The sequence below is a fragment of the Fukomys damarensis genome, unplaced genomic scaffold (genome assembly GCF_012274545.1).
Source record: "Fukomys damarensis isolate Sample0158 unplaced genomic scaffold, DMR_v1.0_HiC HiC_scaffold_36, whole genome shotgun sequence".
NCBI classification, from domain to species: domain Eukaryota; kingdom Metazoa; phylum Chordata; class Mammalia; order Rodentia; family Bathyergidae; genus Fukomys; species Fukomys damarensis.
Window position 1 is genome coordinate 18,761,074 of NW_022900948.1, and position 19,208 is coordinate 18,780,281.

The 19,208-nt window shown below is 37.2% G+C and overlaps 1 long non-coding RNA gene across 1 annotated transcript in view; it reads left to right on the forward strand.

Annotated features, from left to right (window-relative positions):
- Window positions 1–14,520, forward strand: part of LOC104855495 — a 40,206-nt gene extending 25,686 nt beyond the window's left edge. The window contains exon 3 of the long non-coding RNA XR_778420.2: window positions 14,453–14,520. This is a non-coding gene — a long non-coding RNA (uncharacterized LOC104855495). The remainder of the gene's footprint in view (window positions 1–14,452) is intronic.
- The last annotated feature ends 4,688 nt before the right edge of the window (window positions 14,521–19,208 follow it).

Genomic DNA, 19,208 nt, shown 5'->3' on the forward strand with positions numbered 1-19,208 from the left:
ACCCTCTGTGGATGGGTGGAAGCTCTCCTATTGCTGCAGGTTGCCTCCAGCTGTAGCTGTGGCTGAGGCTCTGGTCCGTATAGCTCTTATCCATGGGTCTTCCTTTTCAAATCCAGACAGAAGGAGAAGCTGATGGGATACACTGTGGATTTTTTCTTTTTTTTTTTTTTTTTGGTGGTAGTGGGGATTGAACCCAGGACCTCAAAATTGGTAGGCAAGCATTTGACCACTGGGCTACATCTCTAGCTCTCCCACTTTTTTTGGGTAAGACACACTGTTTTTGAGATATAAATTAAAAAGCAAAAACAGGCCTCTTAAATAAGTTGTTGCTTGGAGTGAGCACACTGCCATTTGTACCTAGTGTAGTCTGGTCAAAAGTGACAAGGGTCAGAGAGATTCTTCATCTGTAGTAGACCAAGCAAATGGTGAGGATGGAAGTAGGGAAGGAAGCAAAAGTTGGCAATGATATAAATGACCACACAATGGACAGATATTTTAAGGTCAATTCCAGACTGGTAGAAATGCAAGATCTTGGCCTTTGCTATATTTTTCTATGGGAAGTCTGAGTTATTTTTTCATATTGGACTGACAATGCAGATCACTTTTTGGTTCCTCAGGAAGCATGTTGTCGAAGCTGAGATGGAGTCTGAGGCCTATCTGCAGCAACATTTTCATTTGATCACATTGTTCTTACTAAACTTGAGGATGTTTATTTTCTTTTGAAAAATGCTTCAAGGGCTGGGTGTGCTAGCACATGCCTGCAATTCCAGCACTCAGGAGGCTGAGGCAGAAGGCTCACCATGCATTTGAGGCCGGCCTGGGCAACATAGTGAGTTCAAGCCTCGCCTGAGCTACATAGTGAGATCCTGTCTCAAAAAACAAAATAACCAAACCAAACCAAAACAACAATAAAAAGCAAACAAAGAGAAAAATAAAAGAGAAATGTCTGACAGAAGGGCGCTATTTATGTGCAGGAAGACTGTTGTCTTTTACTTGCTGAAAGATTTGTGGAGCTTCAGTTGAATCGTTATATAAATTTTAAAGTGATACCTACACGTCTTAGTGCATTTGGGCTACCTATCAAAATACCATAAACTGAGCAGCTTATAAACAACATTAATTTATTTCTGACAGTTTTAGAAGCTAGGAAGTCCAAGATGAAGGTGCCAGAAGAGATGTAGTGTCTGGTAAGGGTATGCTTTCTAGCTCATGGCCATCTGCCTGTCCACTGTGTCCTCACTGTGAAAGGCAAATAAACTCATTCAAACTTCTTTTTTAGGGGCACTAATCTTAGTTATGAGTGAGGGAGGCTCTACCTTCATGGCCCAGTTGCCCTGAAGGGCAGAATTTCAACATCTGAGTTTTACGGAGACAAAACTATTTAGGCCACAGCACCATGTAAAGATTAAAAGGCATGGGAACAAGGGTATACTTGCACCAAGTCTACTGAAAATGTTTTAAAGCTCAATTTAACAGGGCATTAACTATCTCTTAGAAACTTTCTTCAGAATTCATTTTTAAAAAGAGAAAGGCTCTATGTAAAGAGGAATATGGTGGAGGAAAGAAATAGGGCAAATAAAGGAACTAGTTGTTTAATCTCCTTCATTTCTGTCCCACTTCAAAAATGTATTGAAGAGTCAACCTATAGAAAATTTTGCCAGCTACTTTTCTGATAGAGGACTAATATCTAGGGGCATTCAAATAACCCCCAAACCAATCCTCTCAAGAAAATGACCCAATCAAAAAATGAGCAAAAATATTAAATAGATACTCCTCTAAAGAAGTACAAATGGCAATAGGTACATGAAAAAAATTCTCATCATTTTTAGCCAGTAAGGAAATGCAAATAAAGAACTCTGAGACTCCATCTTACTCCAGTCAAAATGGCTATCGCTAAGATCCCCAAAATAAGCAAAGATGTTGTTGGTGGAAGTGTGAACTAATATAAACAATATGGAAATCAGTGGGGAGGTTCTCAAAAAACTAAAAACAGAAATTGTTTTACTCATATTATATTTCCAAAAGAGTTAAAGAGAGCATACTGTAGTGATACATGTATAACCATGTTTATAGTAGTGTAATTCACAATAGCTCTGGAAAGAGCCTAGATGCCCATCAACGGGCAAATGGATAAAGAAAATATGATAAATATGCACAATGGAATAGTACTGAGCCATAAAGAACAATGAAATCTCGTCATTTGCAAAGCAATGGATAGTTCTTGAGATCATAATGTTAAATGAAATAAGACAGAGAAAGTTAAATATCATATGGTTTCTCTAGAAAATTAAAGAGAGATGGTAAGAAGCAGGGAAGCAGACTTTTTGGAGATGGGGAAGGGATTGGGGAAGAGGGAAGAAGATGAGGGAGTAAAGGAATAAAAAATGATGAAGATATAACATGTTCATGTACCAATTCCCCAAAACAAATGTAACTGTTATGTACCACAAACATACACTAATTAAAAAATTACATTTAAACTTCACAATAATCTTGTAGTCGATGGATAGGTACAGAGATGGGGACAGTGAGAGAAAGGGAGAAGGGTCGTCTTCCTCATGCAGGAGACCTGGATGATCTCTGCAGATTCCTCACATTAAAATCTCTGTGTCATTGCTCTGTACCTATTGGGTAGTGAGTGTATTACATGTAAAGGGGCCGAGAGAAAATACAACTTCAAACGATATAAAAGGAACAGTAGGGAGAAGTCTGTCTGCTCCCCATTCAAACAGTCCCCCTCCATCTGTTTATAGCATATCGTTCTACAAATATTTTAAGCATTTATACTTCAATATACTTAAATATGTATTTCTCCTCTTTGTACACAAAATGAATCTATTTTCTGCTTAGCTTTCACCTAATATATTTTTCAGGCCATTCTGCATGATGAGTACCTTCCGCACACCATCAGCTCCTTTTAAAATTATTTATTTATTATTATTATTATTTTGGTACTGGGGATTGAACTCGGGTCCTTGCACTTGCAAAGCAGGCGGCGGAAGCACTGAGCTAAATCCCCGGCAGCTCCTCTTTTTAAAAGGGTGCTTGCATCTTACTTTATAGGAATATACTGTAATCTAATAATTGGTAACACATTTCTTCCTTCTAGGACATGGACTGAGTTTTTGTCCCAAGAACTGTGCTCCACTCAAGGAACAATTACTAGGGGAGCTCAGGGAGCCTTATCAATTTTTAACCTATATGTGTTTGTTATTTTGATTTATTCCTGTTTTTTCATAGTGATAAACAGCAAACTCCCTAAAACAGGCCTAGTGTTCACTTTGGGAGATCACGCTGAGGGAAGGGTGAGGAGGAGAGTCCTAAAATGCAGCACAGAGGGAGAACAGTGCAGGTGATGATGTGAAAAGGCAAAGGAAATCAGATGCAGCCCTGACCTGGGGTGAAGAGGTCAGACCCAGACCAAGGAGGAACATGACCTGATAGGCAGGAAAGGCCAGAGGCCCCGTTGTTTCCTAATTACTCAGCCTCTCTGTCCTCCTCCTGCGGAAGATCCAGAGTGGAGAGAAGAGAACTTGCTGTTCTGAGTGCAAACAGGAAATACACATCAGTTCAGTGGGCTATTGAAAGGAGAGCCACATGAATGACAGGGTATGAAAAGGTATGCCATTTGAGTGAATTACCTCTAAAATGTCAGCCATGACCCAATTATACGTTTCCTTCAGTTATAGAGGCACTGTCCCTTTTCTGCTATCAGCAGGGCTATTTCCACCCTCTGTGTTGCCTTGTCCAGCAGGGCTCACTGTGGCCAAGAGTCAGGTGAAAGTTGTGAAATGCGTGACCCTGAGTAGTCTTCACAGCAGTGGCTTCTGGCCATGATTTCTTTACCACTTTGGTGTTCTCCAGAGATTGCTCAGCCTCAGGCAATAACTGGATAGTTTAAGGATCACATCATACTTATTTCTATGATACTGACGAACATGAGTTGTTATTAAAACTTTGTATTTTTTCCTCTTGTTCTCTGTAGAATTTTATAGAGTGCAAACAATGGTATGACAGTTAAAATGTGATTTTTAGGGCTGTCTAGCATACATACATAGATGTAAGAATTTTACCATATTCCATTTGTCCTGATTTTTTTTTTTGGTAAGGTCTTTTTATTTGGAAGAAATTGTATCACTAGTAAATGGACACACATGTCCTTGATTTTTTTGATACTGATCACGTATCCATTTAACAGAAGTACCATTCAGAAGTTTATACACCAGACCCTTTAGTGTTGGCTTTTCGTGTTTCAACAAGACAAATCTTCTGAACTTGTCTTTTTTAAAATCCAGAAAATAGAAAATTTGGCTGGCTGTACCTAGGGAAGTGGTGGCGAACCAAATGAATTAGCTGTTACTATTGTGACTCTGAGCAGCCAGTATAGGTGGATGGCAGTGACTTTTGGTAGGGTCCACCTGATACACTAATGCATGCTGCATGAATAAATGATGGGATGGGTTTGTTATATAGTTAACTTTCCAAAATAGGGCAAAAAAGTGCCAGAATTCTTTGGTCTCTAGAAATGTTTTCAATCGTTTCTGTATGTAAGATTTTTTTTTCCAGCTATATGTTAGAGTGTCTGTTCCATCTTTTAAAAAAAGCATCTTGACCTACTTAACATACCAACAGTCTTTCCAAAATCTCCTAATGTCTGACTTATGACTCTAATATTTTGATGTAGCTGAGAAAGTAGGAGATGTGTTACCGGCATTTCTTTTTTTTTTTTTTAAATTTAAACTCTTTAAGGTAGTTGTGATTCACATATAGTGGTAAGAAATAATGGAGGTGGGCTGGGGATTTAGCTCAGTGGTTCCGCCACCTGCCTTGCAAGCACAAGGACCCGAGTTTGATCCCCAGTACCAAAAAAAGAAATAATGGAGATATCCCTTTTACTCTACCCATCTTTCCCCTATGGTAACATCTTGTGAAACTATAGTGCGTGCAATTACTGAAACAGCATACATCACTCCATTAATATGAAAAAATTTTAATATTTTTCTGTACTAGTTAAATTTAATTTTAAGAGGTTAAAAATAGTCTGCATTGTTGGGCTGGGATGTAGCTCAATAGTAGAGTGCTTGCCTAGCATGCCTGAGGCACTGGGTTCCATCCGTAGGGCTATGAAATAAGGCAGCAAGCAACCAAACAATCTGTACTGCCCAAAACAAAAACAAAAAACCAAGTCAACAAACTACAGTACAATATGTCAACTAGGACACTGACCTCAATACAAAGTTCATAACAGTTTCAACATCACAAGGGCCTTTGGCAAGAGAACAGGGACTTTTGGGGGACTTTTGCATCTGTGTCCCTTGGGATTGTGAAGTTGCTGGCTTTTTTGGCAACTAGTCTGAGATATATGAAGTTGAAAGAAAAACAAATCAACTTACCACTGTGGTGGTATTACCTAGCTGGTTTGTCTGCTTCTCTACCTTTCAGATTTTTTCTTTTTCTTGTTTAAAATATAAATTCCAGGTATTGTAGTTGTACATAGTGGGAGGGATTGGGAAAAGTGTGTTAACTCTTTTTGCAGAAAGTGGCAGTCACGTAACTCTTCCCTACCTACCTACCTTCCTTCCTTCCTTCCTCTTTCTCTCTCTCTCTTCCTCCCTCATTTCCCCCTTCCTCTCTTTCCTTTCTTTCTTTGTTGTAGCTCTTTTCTTGATCACTTTTTTTTTTGAATTCTCAGCATAGCCTTCTATACCTCACCTGAATCTATTGTTTATGTGTTTCAACCAAAATTTTCTGTTAGTATTTAGTTACATACACACAAAGAAGAAAGAGTTATAGAATACATTCTCAACATTTCTTTAGTTTAGTTTAGTTTTTTGAGACAGGCTCTCACTATAGATTTCAAGCTGGCCTTGAACTTACCATGTAGCCCAAGCTGCCCTTGAACTCTTGGCAATTCTCCTGTCTCAACCTCCGGAGTGCTGGGATTACAGGCGTGTGCCCCTAGGTCAGGCTACATTTTCAGCATTTCTGATTATGAAAAGAACCTGTGCTTTTTATTGTTTTATAACAACACATACACATATTCCTATATTAATTTTTCCCTGGTTTTGGGAGATTATTGTGGAAAGGTAATTTTGGGAAGATTATTGCAGAAGTAATGGAATTTTACTTTAAAATTAATAATGTTATGCAGTCCCTCTCATCTGTCATCCTAGAGAGCTATTTGTTACTTATAGTAGCATGGCAGCCAGATTACATACAGATAGTGACGGGCTGTAGCCAGTTTGTACTGGCTTCTGGGAGATAAGTAATTTTACGAATTCTATAAGATGGCAATTAAAAGTTACCATTATTAAACATTGAGTTATAGAAAATATCAATAAATTACATTGTAAGTAGAGGTAATAAAAACTCCATTCATGATTTCCTAATTGGTTAGTACATTTTACAGTTATCAGTATTCTTCAGGTCCTCTGTACCTATTGTATCTGTGTGGCAGTAATACTATATAATAACATCCTGTCGTCATTTCTTCTCAGTTCTGTGTTGAGATTCTCTCTGTGTTCAGCGATGTCACATCAGTAGCTTGAACGCAGTCCTGGTGGGAGTATTTGTCCCCTAGAAATTGGAGAATGTTCCAAAGTAGAGGCTTTCCCCTGAGAAAGCCCATTAAATATTTTCTAGACCACGACTGATGATAAACCGATTTTCTAGATTCTTTTGGTCCCTAAAGGCAATTGTTCTTATTCTCCAAAACTTGCCCTATCTCAGGAGCTTTTAATTTTTAGATCTAAATTACTTGTATTTTGTGTAATTCAATAACACATCCACAGTGGGTAACAGATCTGCGTTTTCAATCATTCTGCCTTTTGAAGAGGCTCGATGATGGAGCTGCTGTTGTGTTCAGATTAACTACGTGGGCAGAAGGAGTGGGGGAAGGGGAAGACAAATGACTCGTTTTTTTCAATACAGCTGCTCTGGCTGTTGTCTTTAGTTGCACTCCTGCTGGACCGATAAGGAAACTGGCTTCTGATAGCTGCAAGGAACTGCCACACCACAAAGCCTAATATTTCTTTTTGGATGTAAGCAATGTCTTGTGTGCTAAGCCACATAGGCGTGAATTATTTTTGATAAGTGTGGCTGGCTATATTTCTAAAGAGTGAGGCCTTACTTTTTTAAAGCCACATGGCTTCCATCTAGAGATTTATCCACATTTAGTGAAGAAGGAGGCATTACTGGTTTGAATGTAGACCCAGTTTTATGACCTATTCCTTATTCATATGACTTTATTTAGTGTTTAAAAGAATATGCTGAAATCTCCTTGAAAACACAAGTATGACTTAGGTTGGTGATTTTTCTCTTCTGGTTTGCCTGAAATTCTCCCTGGTTCTTTTGAATATCCCCGGAGTATGAACCTGAAGGAAAGACTGATACACTGAGTACATGTATAAAATTTATTCCAGAAGAAAGATTAAAAGATCAAACTATGTAGATATGTTTCTTTATAGAAAAAATTGGTAGAACTATGTGTTTCAGTCTTTTACTCCTTTCCTCCTCACCTCTTTTGTTGGGATGATCAGTTGCCAAAGAAAATATTTTATAGACATGCGAATGTTATTACTCATGGGTCCAGAGGGGTATTATCAAAGGAAAAAGGCAAAATGGTGCTCTTGTTCTGAGCTGCAGGGCTGAAATGATTAGGAAATGAAAGTACCTGATGATTTAATCTATTAAAGTGTTTTCAATTTAGAATCTGCCACGTGTGATTAAAAGCCATGTTCCCTATTACAGTATTCTAGAATAACTTATACAAAATTGGATATGAAATAATTAAACATTTTATGTGGGGTTAGTAAATGATGTTTCAAAGGAAATGCTATTCTTTCCATATTTCTGCCCAATGAGGATATTATTTTAACATTCATTTCAAGCAGATATATACTCTTCATGTCAAAGGAACTTTGAAATATGCTAATCTTGCTGCCAGAGCTCAGTCACACAATAAGAGATACATCAGAAAGCCCAGCGGAGAGCTCATCTGCAGAGCAACCAGCTCTGATAGCCGGGTAGCTCCAGCATTCAACATCTGTGCCCAGCTTTACCCAGAACCCATTGAGGAGAGCAAAGTCACATGTGTGGGGATTTAGTCTTGGATTAATCTATTTATGACTAAGGTTCCATTTTGCACATAATAATGGTATGTAAGAAAAATTTTTCTCTTCAAATTCTTACACCTTGAATTTTTCTAGGTAACGAATGTTATGCAAAAATTCAAAAAATCGCAACCTTTGGCATAAATGAGTTAAGTCCCTAAGCAGAGACTCAAGTGTTGCTAATAAGAGCTATAGACCAAACATAAAACATCTAGACATCCCAGCAGAGAATAGGCCAGGTGGGATGGAAGCCACAAATACTATGCCTTTCAGGATAGGGCCCAGAGAGAGAGAAGCATCTGAGAAAATCTGTCCAGTCCCTTGCCTTCTGGTTAATTCAGGCTTTGTACAGTGGTTAAGCATTGGCATTCAGGAGTCAGATCAACTTTGTGTCCTGGATCTGCCATGTAATAACCATATAGCCTGTGTTTCTTAACCTCACTTTTATATTATCCGTAAAATAAGAATATAACATAACTCATGAAAAGCTTTTAGCAAGGTTTCTGGAAATTTTCTGTGTTAGTTTTACAAATGCCACTGAATTGTTTTTATATTAGTTTCATTGTGAAAGGAGATCATTATTAGAATCTATTTTATCATTATATAACTTTTAGTATACTGGTATATTCAGTGAGCCGTGTCTCATTCTCATTACAAAATGAAGGTCTTGGGATTCCCCACAAATTCTTTTGTTGTTTTCGTAGTGTTCTTAAGCAGAGAATGTTTAGGGTGTTATTCTACATTGATGCTTCATACAAACAGGCATTTTCTATATATTGGATCAACCAGGCTGGAAAACTAGAGTCATATAAGCAGTCCCCACATAGAACACAGACTTATCAAAGCATGTTTTGGCCTGAATTTGCTACCAGTTAATTTAGTTTGTATCTTTATGTGTCTTTCTGTTGAAGCAGCAGCTGAGAGTATAGAAAGGGTGTGGTGACAATAAGCTCCTGTCCTCTTTACTCATTCATTAACTTATTCATTGACTTGTGGACCCATTATTTGATTCATTTTTCTATTCAGCTATGGTGATAAGATGTCCTAGTTATTAACTGCATCAGTCACATAATCCTTATATTCAAGGACTTCACATCTAATAGAGGAGATATAAAAAGTAAATGGAGAAGTCAAATATAGCTACTTATTATAAAAAATGATAGTGAAGATATCTAGTAATAGGGGCCGGGGATTTAGCTCAGTGGTTTGGTGGCCTGCCTTGCAAGCGCAAGGACCCGAGTTCAATTCCTGGTACCAAAAAAAAAAAGAGAAAGATATCTAGTAATAAGGACTAGATGAAAGTGGCTCCTTAACTGTAAAGGTAGGTCTCAGGAAAAAGTATTATTCCTACAACAAATATTTATTGAGCACGTAGTATGTGCCAGGCAATTTTCAAATATGTGGGCCTACAGCAGAAAAGAAGACATCGAAATCTCTGGTGTCATAACTTTTATATTCCCCCAGGGGAAAACAGAATAACCTTATAGGAAAAATCAAATAAAGTTGTATACTTTGCAAATAATTTAGAAAATATAGAGAATGTAGAATAGAGAATGTCTTATGTAGGTGGTCAAGGCAGATACTACGAGAAGGTGATGTTTGAGATGAAGCCTAAAAATTGAGAGTGAAAATCAGGGAAAGAGCATTTTAGGCAGAGAAAAAAGCTAGTGGACATGTCACTAAGGTGAATGGATATTTCAGAAAGCCAGTGTGGCCTGCACAGGCAAGTCAGGTATGGGACAAGGATAGAAAGGAAAAGGAAATATTTACTTGCTGCTTTTACTTGTTTGTCTGAGAAATGTCTGTTCATTTCAGATGCCCACTTTTGAATTGAGTGTTTATATTTGGGGGGGCTGATTGTTTTGAGTTCTTTATATATTCTAGATAATAGTCCTTTGTTTGAGGAGCAGCTGGTAAAAATTTTTTCCCACATTGTAGGTTGTCTCTTAGTTCTGTTGATGATTTCTTTTGCAGTGCAGAAGCTTTTTAATAAGATGAGATTCCAGTAGTTTATTCTTTATGCTAGTTCCCGTGCTACTGAGGATGTTCCACATCACTGAGGATGTTCCACATCACTGGTCATCTGAGAAATGCAGATGAAAACAGCACTGAGATTCCACCTCACCCCACAAAGAATGGCTGCTATCAAGAAATCACACAATAACAAATGTTGGCGGGGTTGTGGGGAGAAAGGAACCCTTCTCCACTGTTGGTGGGAGTGCAGACTGGTGCAACCACTATGGAAATCAATATGGAGATACCTCAAAGGGGTGGGACTAGAGGTTCCATTTGACCTAGCCATCCCTCTGCTGGGTATCTTTCCAAAAGAATTAAAAGAATCATGCCACAGTGATATATGCACACCCATGTTTATAGCAGCACAGTTTGTAATAGCTAAAACTTGGAAACAGCCCATTTGCCCATCAGTTGGAGATTGGATAAAGAAGATATGTTTTTTCTATAAAATGGAATACTACTCAGCCATAAAGAATGAGAAATTAGAGTCATTCATAGGAAAATGGATACATATTGAAGATATACTCCTAAGTGAAATAAATAAGTCACACATGTGTAAATACCGAATAGTTTCTCTGGTGTGAATAAACTGTAATAGTACATAAAATCCTAATGAGATAACTGACATTGTGAAACAGGAAGAAAAGGGCTAAAGGTGTAGGGAAAGTGGGAAGGGTAGGCAAAAGGTAATAAGGGAAAAAATATGAGAAAATGAAGAAATGGAAATAAATTGTTTGTAAATGGGGAGGGGAGGAGGGGTGAAGGGAGGGCCGGGACAAGGGGAAAAAATGAGAACCAAGACCACCTGTCATGTAAAGGTACAATATCCCAATAATGAATGCAACTGTACTGTATATCTAAAATGTACCAATAAACTCAATAAAAGAAAAAAAAAAAGAAAGGAAAAGGAAAGAGAGCCTCTGAAATCTGGCATGAGCAGGTTAGCTTTGGTCTTGGCCATAAATAATGCAAACCCTTATTACTGTGGTTTCAACAAGGAAGAGTTTTTCCTTTCCTGTACCAACAAGGCTAGAAGGGGCAATCCATGCCTGGAGTAACAGTTCAAGGTGCCTTCTGTCTTCTTGCTGTGCTGTGTTTAGTGTGTGGCTCCCTTCCTGCCCATTGCAAGATGATGGATGCATCCTTGGTCTTTGAGTTTGCCTTTCAGCCAGAAGAATGAGAAAGGGTAAAGAGCTAAGAGTACAAGTAGGCTGGGTCTGGTTCTTTTTCAAAAAGTGGTTTTCAGAAGCTCCGCCCAGTTGCTTCTGCTTACATCTGATTGGCCAGATTGCATGACCCTCTAGCCGCATTGAGGAGCCTGTAAGCCAGGAACAAGAAAGAATAGAGAGGCAGTTAGTCACACTGCTGTCATACTTGTTAGTCATAGCACTTTTATGAAGGAAAAGTCGAAAGGTCTTTCATTCCAGATTAGTTCTTCCAAGGATAGCTGGCTTTAAAGTCAGGTTTAACTCCTCCAAATAACTTTGATGATTGGTATTCTGCAACTTTCATAGAAACCATTGTAACATTTGATTTATATACTCAAAATTTCCTCTTCTGTCTCAGAATTTCCTCTCAGATGTGATTTAATCCCATTTTTTTTGTTCAGTCTTCTGGAGAGATGGAGTAAAACTAGTCAGCATCAATTATCTGGACCCTTGAAATAGTATGAGCTAGCAATCCTCCAGTGAATTAGAAGAAAAAGGCATTAGGTGTAATTACTTTAAGAGCTCATTGAAGAGTTAGGGACATGCAAAGCAAGAACAAGTGCACACTGCTTTTACTGGGAAAGAACCAGTTGAATGAATTTTCATACAACTGGAGTGGGTGTTCAGGTAGATGGCCTGTACTGATGAGGATGGAAATGTGAACACTTATAAACATGGAAATATTCTAAATGCTCTAAAGGATTGCAGAGAGATGATTGTGAAGATAGAAAAAAATCATTTGCCTGTGTTGAAGTGTCACACACAGGGGAAGAAGATGAGTGGCTGGCGCTTCAGTGAAGGCATTTTCGTGCCCGAATTAACCGAGGGTGCCATGTGTCAGTCTCTTCTGACAGTTGGTGTTTTTCTGGGCTGCTGGTTTTAGCTCCTGTGTGTGCTCACTGGCAGAGTGAAGGCTAATATTGGACAGCCATTATAAAAGAGAAACATTTAAAAATGTCATCTTTTGGTGAATTTTCCAAGTATGCATGAAAAGGTGGAACAAATGCCCTTTGAAATTCTTTTTTTTTTTTTTTCTTTTTCCTCACATGCTGTTCCTGGCCCATCTACCAGACTAGAAAATTGCTACTCTCTTCTCTCAGTGCAAGTTTCAGTTTTGGAACACTTAAAAATGTTATAAAATAGTTCCCAGAAAATCTTTTTGTTAGTATTTGCTACACTTCATCATCCAACAGGCTGTGCTGGTAACATCAGACTTGAACACACACACACACACACACACACACACACACACACTCACATGCAAACATATGCTCACACACATGAGTGAACCTCTGCCAGGTAAAAAGGCTGCCTATCATTAATGAGAGTTGCTCACAGTATATTCTACTTAGAAGGTCAATGAATATTACATGCTTTGCTTTTGACTGATTTGATAGGCAGAAACTAAATGCCTGAGTATTTGGAAATATCAGAGGGTTTTACTGTGGTTTGAATGTGACCCCCAAAGTTCACATGTTGAAAACTTGATCCCCAGTGGAACATTATTGAGAGATGGGATCTTTAAGAGTTAATTAGCGCTTGTGAATGGATTAATGCCATTATCTTGGGGTGAATATTGACAAAAAATAGCCAGTTTGACTCCTTCTTGCACTTTTTTGATTTCTCTTTCTCTTCCTGTGATACTTTTCTTATATATAGCAAGAGTGTGTTCACTGCATGCAGTTCCTTGATTTTGGACTTTTCTAGCTTCCAGAATTTTAAGAAAGAACTCTCCACTCATTATAAATTACCCACTAGTCTATTATAGCAGGATAAGGTGAACCAATACAGACTCTAATTATACGCATTCTACAGATTTATTTTCAACATTGTCTTATCTTCACAGTCCAGAGAAGGTGCACTTGAGTGTTGAAGGATTTTAACAAGAAGGGAAGCAAAAAGAGCCTTTCAAGCTAGCAGCACAGTGCAACCATGTGTGGGAAGACACGGCATTGCACTGTACACAGAGAAAATGCAAAGTAATGAAATCAGTGCGTAGGAATTGGGCAATATTGTGATGGGACACGTAATTGGGGATATATTTTCATTTTGGAAGGCCTTGAATGAGACTAAGGAGGTGAATTTTACTCATTAGGCAGGAAGATTTTTGAAGATGGAAGTGATCTGACTCAGATTTTTGGGAAGATAATTTATAAAATAACTAATAAATGTAATTACGGTATGTAGAACTCTTGTACACATACAGAGTTGTAGAGTTTACTGAGCATTTCCACCCACTTCGAAAATATTTGGTTCTGCAGAATGATGTAGATAAAGCCCTGTGTAGGGTTGATTATCCATGCCCACGGGGGCAGACCCTCATTATTTGAAGGGGTCCATATAAAAAGGGCATACATTTATATTGTCTCCATAGGAGAAGCATAAATGTAAGAAAATCATTTCAATTACATCATAAGTTTTTTAAAAGTTAATAAGATGGAAAACACAAATAAAGAACAACTTAGAAATCACCAAAGTATCATCCCCCAAAGATAACTATTATTGAAGACTCAGACTTTCCATTGTTTTTATCACACATGTTCATTTTTCCATCCATTCATTCATCTATATAAAGTGGACAGATATAATGGTAGATTATGCAGAGATGAGGTTGAAGACGATAAGGATAAGCCACCACAGAATTTGCCACGTTGGTATAAGGATTTTTTTAAGTTGAAGGCAATTAAAAAGAGCAGATAGAAGAAAAGTTCTCTGTCCTCCTATTTTCCTAGAAGCAGGACACAGATTTACAAAGACAAAAGTGCCTTCCTCCAAGGAAGGACAAAGGTTAATTACTGAAGACTAGGTACTTTGTATTTTAACAGCCTGGATATGGCACCAGAGGAATCATCTGAACAAGCTTTACTAAGTGTCTGCCATTTAGGTGGCTTCCCACAATTTTCTATCCCTGAGACTCAAAGTCCTTTTCCTTTGTCTTGTGACTTCTCTAAAAAAATCGATTATTTTGGTGAAGATGCTATATAAGCTGGAATTCAGAACCTCTCTTTTGAGAATTACTCATTCCTCATATACATGGTATCTCCCATGTATACACTAGATATACTTATTGCTAAACATCTGCTTGTTTTTATCTTCTTAACCCTTCTTTTATTTCAGGATCCAGTCCAGCTAATAGGACAGAAAGAGTAGAGGAGAAAACTTAGTCTTCTTTACCTACAAGGTAGGTAAGACAGTTACTGTTTTTATGGTTTATTCTTCTTTACAAAGTTATAATCACATAATATTCATATCTTTTTAATTTGACATTAAAAATTAGCACATGTACTTGTTGTGACGTTATAGATGTACTACTTGCACAATGCTTTACCTTGTGAGTATACCATATGTTTTTTTCTGTTGTTAAACATTTAGATGGCTCTTGATGTTTTTGCCATTATAAACAACTTAATAAATAGTATATGTATTTTTCCTACATTTTAGTTTTGTTTGCTTAGGAAAGATTTCTAAAATAACTGCAGAACTGAGGGAGTAAATGTTAATGCTTTTGATAGTGGGTATTGCTTAATAACATTTTATGTAAATATAGTCCTTGTGCAGTAGTATAATAAGAATTCCATCCCACATCAGTCTCTCCATAATGGGCATTATTATTAAATAATATAGTAGGTGAGAAAAGGTAGACAACAACTTCAGTCTTCAATTAGAAAGGACTATGTCAGATGACTCCAGTTGCTGGAACATGCAGGTGGATACCTTGTGCTTTTGTTTATTTCTTGTGAATAGAAGTATGCAAGTCCCAATAGCATAATCATGCTATTACCAGTCCAGAATCACTCTGAAGTCTGATTTTTTTCCTAAGATAATTTGGTTCTTTTCTATAGAAGTGGTCCATAATGATCATTAATAAAAATATGTTATTGATAATAGAGAGAGAGAGAGAGAGTCATTTGAAATGGAAATAGAGTATGTGTGGAAAAAAAAACAACAACCCTGAAACAATCCAAATAGGATATAATTAGAAACAGTAAAGAGGCTCATAATGTTAAATGAAAAGAACCACCAAAAAGGGAAACAGAGGTGATTCAAAGCAGACAGGAAGGAAACTGAACACTCAGAGGTTGGAAGAGGCAGAACAGATCACCAGGGCTTCTGAAACAGATATGCCACTGTATTAATTGCTTTGTTAGAGGAGAAATGGCCTAAAATATGTGAACGATCGTGGGCCCTAGAGGTACTAATGGCAGTGGAAATAGTTGCTATGACAACGACAAGGAAAATCAACTGAAGGAATTACTAATACATATGAGTATAAATGTGTCTGACATTAAAGAGCCTTTCAAGCTAGCAGCACAGTGCAACCATGTGTGGGAAGACACGGCATTGCACTGTACACAGAGAAAATGCAAAGTAATGAAATCAGTGCGTAGGAATTGGGCAATATTGTGATGGGACACGTAATTGGGGATATATTTTCATTTTGGAAGGCCTTGAATGAGACTAAGGAGGTGAATTTTACTCATTAGGCAGGAAGATTTTTGAAGATGGAAGTGATCTGACTCAGATTTTTGGGAAGATAATTTATAAAATAACTAATAAATGTAATTACGGTATGTAGAACTCTTGTACACATACAGAGTTGTAGAGTTTACTGAGCATTTCCACCCACTTCGAAAATATTTGGTTCTGCAGAATGATGTAGATAAAGCCCTGTGTAGGGTTGATTATCCATGCCCACGGGGGCAGACCCTCATTATTTGAAGGGGTCCATATAAAAAGGGCATACATTTATATTGTCTCCATAGGAGAAGCATAAATGTAAGAAAATCATTTCAATTACATCATAAGTTTTTTAAAAGTTAATAAGATGGAAAACACAAATAAAGAACAACTTAGAAATCACCAAAGTATCATCCCCCAAAGATAACTATTATTGAAGACTCAGACTTTCCATTGTTTTTATCACACATGTTCATTTTTCCATCCATTCATTCATCTATATAAAGTGGACAGATATAATGGTAGATTATGCAGAGATGAGGTTGAAGACGATAAGGATAAGCCACCACAGAATTTGCCACGTTGGTATAAGGATTTTTTTAAGTTGAAGGCAATTAAAAAGAGCAGATAGAAGAAAAGTTCTCTGTCCTCCTATTTTCCTAGAAGCAGGACACAGATTTACAAAGACAAAAGTGCCTTCCTCCAAGGAAGGACAAAGGTTAATTACTGAAGACTAGGTACTTTGTATTTTAACAGCCTGGATATGGCACCAGAGGAATCATCTGAACAAGCTTTACTAAGTGTCTGCCATTTAGGTGGCTTCCCACAATTTTCTATCCCTGAGACTCAAAGTCCTTTTCCTTTGTCTTGTGACTTCTCTAAAAAAATCGATTATTTTGGTGAAGATGCTATATAAGCTGGAATTCAGAACCTCTCTTTTGAGAATTACTCATTCCTCATATACATGGTATCTCCCATGTATACACTAGATATACTTATTGCTAAACATCTGCTTGTTTTTATCTTCTTAACCCTTCTTTTATTTCAGGATCCAGTCCAGCTAATAGGACAGAAAGAGTAGAGGAGAAAACTTAGTCTTCTTTACCTACAAGGTAGGTAAGACAGTTACTGTTTTTATGGTTTATTCTTCTTTACAAAGTTATAATCACATAATATTCATATCTTTTTAATTTGACATTAAAAATTAGCACATGTACTTGTTGTGACGTTATAGATGTACTACTTGCACAATGCTTTACCTTGTGAGTATACCATATGTTTTTTTCTGTTGTTAAACATTTAGATGGCTCTTGATGTTTTTGCCATTATAAACAACTTAATAAATAGTATATGTATTTTTCCTACATTTTAGTTTTGTTTGCTTAGGAAAGATTTCTAAAATAACTGCAGAACTGAGGGAGTAAATGTTAATGCTTTTGATAGTGGGTATTGCTTAATAACATTTTATGTAAATATAGTCCTTGTGCAGTAGTATAATAAGAATTCCATCCCACATCAGTCTCTCCATAATGGGCATTATTATTAAATAATATAGTAGGTGAGAAAAGGTAGACAACAACTTCAGTCTTCAATTAGAAAGGACTATGTCAGATGACTCCAGTTGCTGGAACATGCAGGTGGATACCTTGTGCTTTTGTTTATTTCTTGTGAATAGAAGTATGCAAGTCCCAATAGCATAATCATGCTATTACCAGTCCAGAATCACTCTGAAGTCTGATTTTTTTCCTAAGATAATTTGGTTCTTTTCTATAGAAGTGGTCCATAATGATCATTAATAAAAATATGTTATTGATAATAGAGAGAGAGAGAGAGAGTCATTTGAAATGGAAATAGAGTATGTGTGGAAAAAAAAACAACAACCCTGAAACAATCCAAATAGGATATAATTAGAAACAGTAAAGAGGCTCATAATGTTAAATGAAAAGAACCACCAAAAAGGGAAACAGAGGTGATTCAAAGCAGACAGGAAGGAAACTGAACACTCAGAGGTTGGAAGAGGCAGAACAGATCACCAGGGCTTCTGAAACAGATATGCCACTGTATTAATTGCTTTGTTAGAGGAGAAATGGCCTAAAATATGTGAACGATCGTGGGCCCTAGAGGTACTAATGGCAGTGGAAATAGTTGCTATGACAACGACAAGGAAAATCAACTGAAGGAATTACTAATACATATGAGTATAAATGTGTCTGACATTGAATAATGTGAACTGATTCCTTGGCAGATTCCAACACTATTTTTGAACCTGAAAAAAAAAAAAGCATCTCAGCATTTATCACATGCAAGTTTTAGTCTGTGGATTTTCTGGTTAAAGTCTAACTTTTTATGAGAAGTGGGCTTGATTTAAAAAATAAATTTATTATAAGAATATAATATCAACATTAGAGGATTTTTCAAAAGAAAAATGAAATTGCTTGTCATTCTCCTTGTCAATACAACAGCTTGCTTATTCATTTTTTCCTTACATCCTACTGCATTTTATATAACTCTATCCTTAGCATTCTGACAGTGTTGTATTCTGATCTTATCATTTAACCTCATATCTAAAGCATTTACTTTAAAATTATCTTCAAAATTGCCAATTAAAATTTTTGCACAATAGTACATGAATTTCATTGCGTTGTTTACCCAGCCATGCGCCTATTGGAGGGTGCTTATATGTTACTGACAAGTTGTTTTTCAGCAATAGAGAGAACAAGTAGAGTTCAGATGAATGTTAGTGAAGTGCAAACTCTCAGCATTAATAGATTTGAGCTTGTGTCTGGGTCACAATGCATTACCAAACACAAATATCTGCTAGCTGGAGGGTGGGAGGGTCAGCAGTTCTTGATTATTAGGTGGTGCCAACAATTAATAGGATAGGGACGAATGCTTTTCTCATTATGCCGCATATTGGTTTATAATGCACATCTGCTCCCATACCCTGGGCTATGCTGCAATTCCCCAGTGTTTTTCTGAAAGACCATTTCTTATCCCAAATGAATCTGTCAATAATGATTATTATGGTAAAAGTAAAAAATCCACAGCTAACATGATTGAAACATTCCCTTATAATCTGCAGTGAATAAAATAATGATATATCACAGGATGATAATTGTCTTTTGCATTTGCAGTAAATCAGGTGACTTTTTCATCCTGCATTGGAAGTATTTTTGCTTGGCCTCACATATTGTACCATTCATCTTGTTTTGTGTACATAATGGTGCTGTTGGCTCAGGATGGCTGTGTCAGTGTTTCTGGTGGTTGATAGAGCTGTTTGCTTCCATGAGGATGTCTTCTGAATATATGGTTATTTTACTATTAGCACACAAGGCTAGAAAATCAAAGGGAAGCCCTATAAGACACTATGTAGAGGTACTGCTTAGACTTGGGGAATTTAATGCCAGCTTATTGT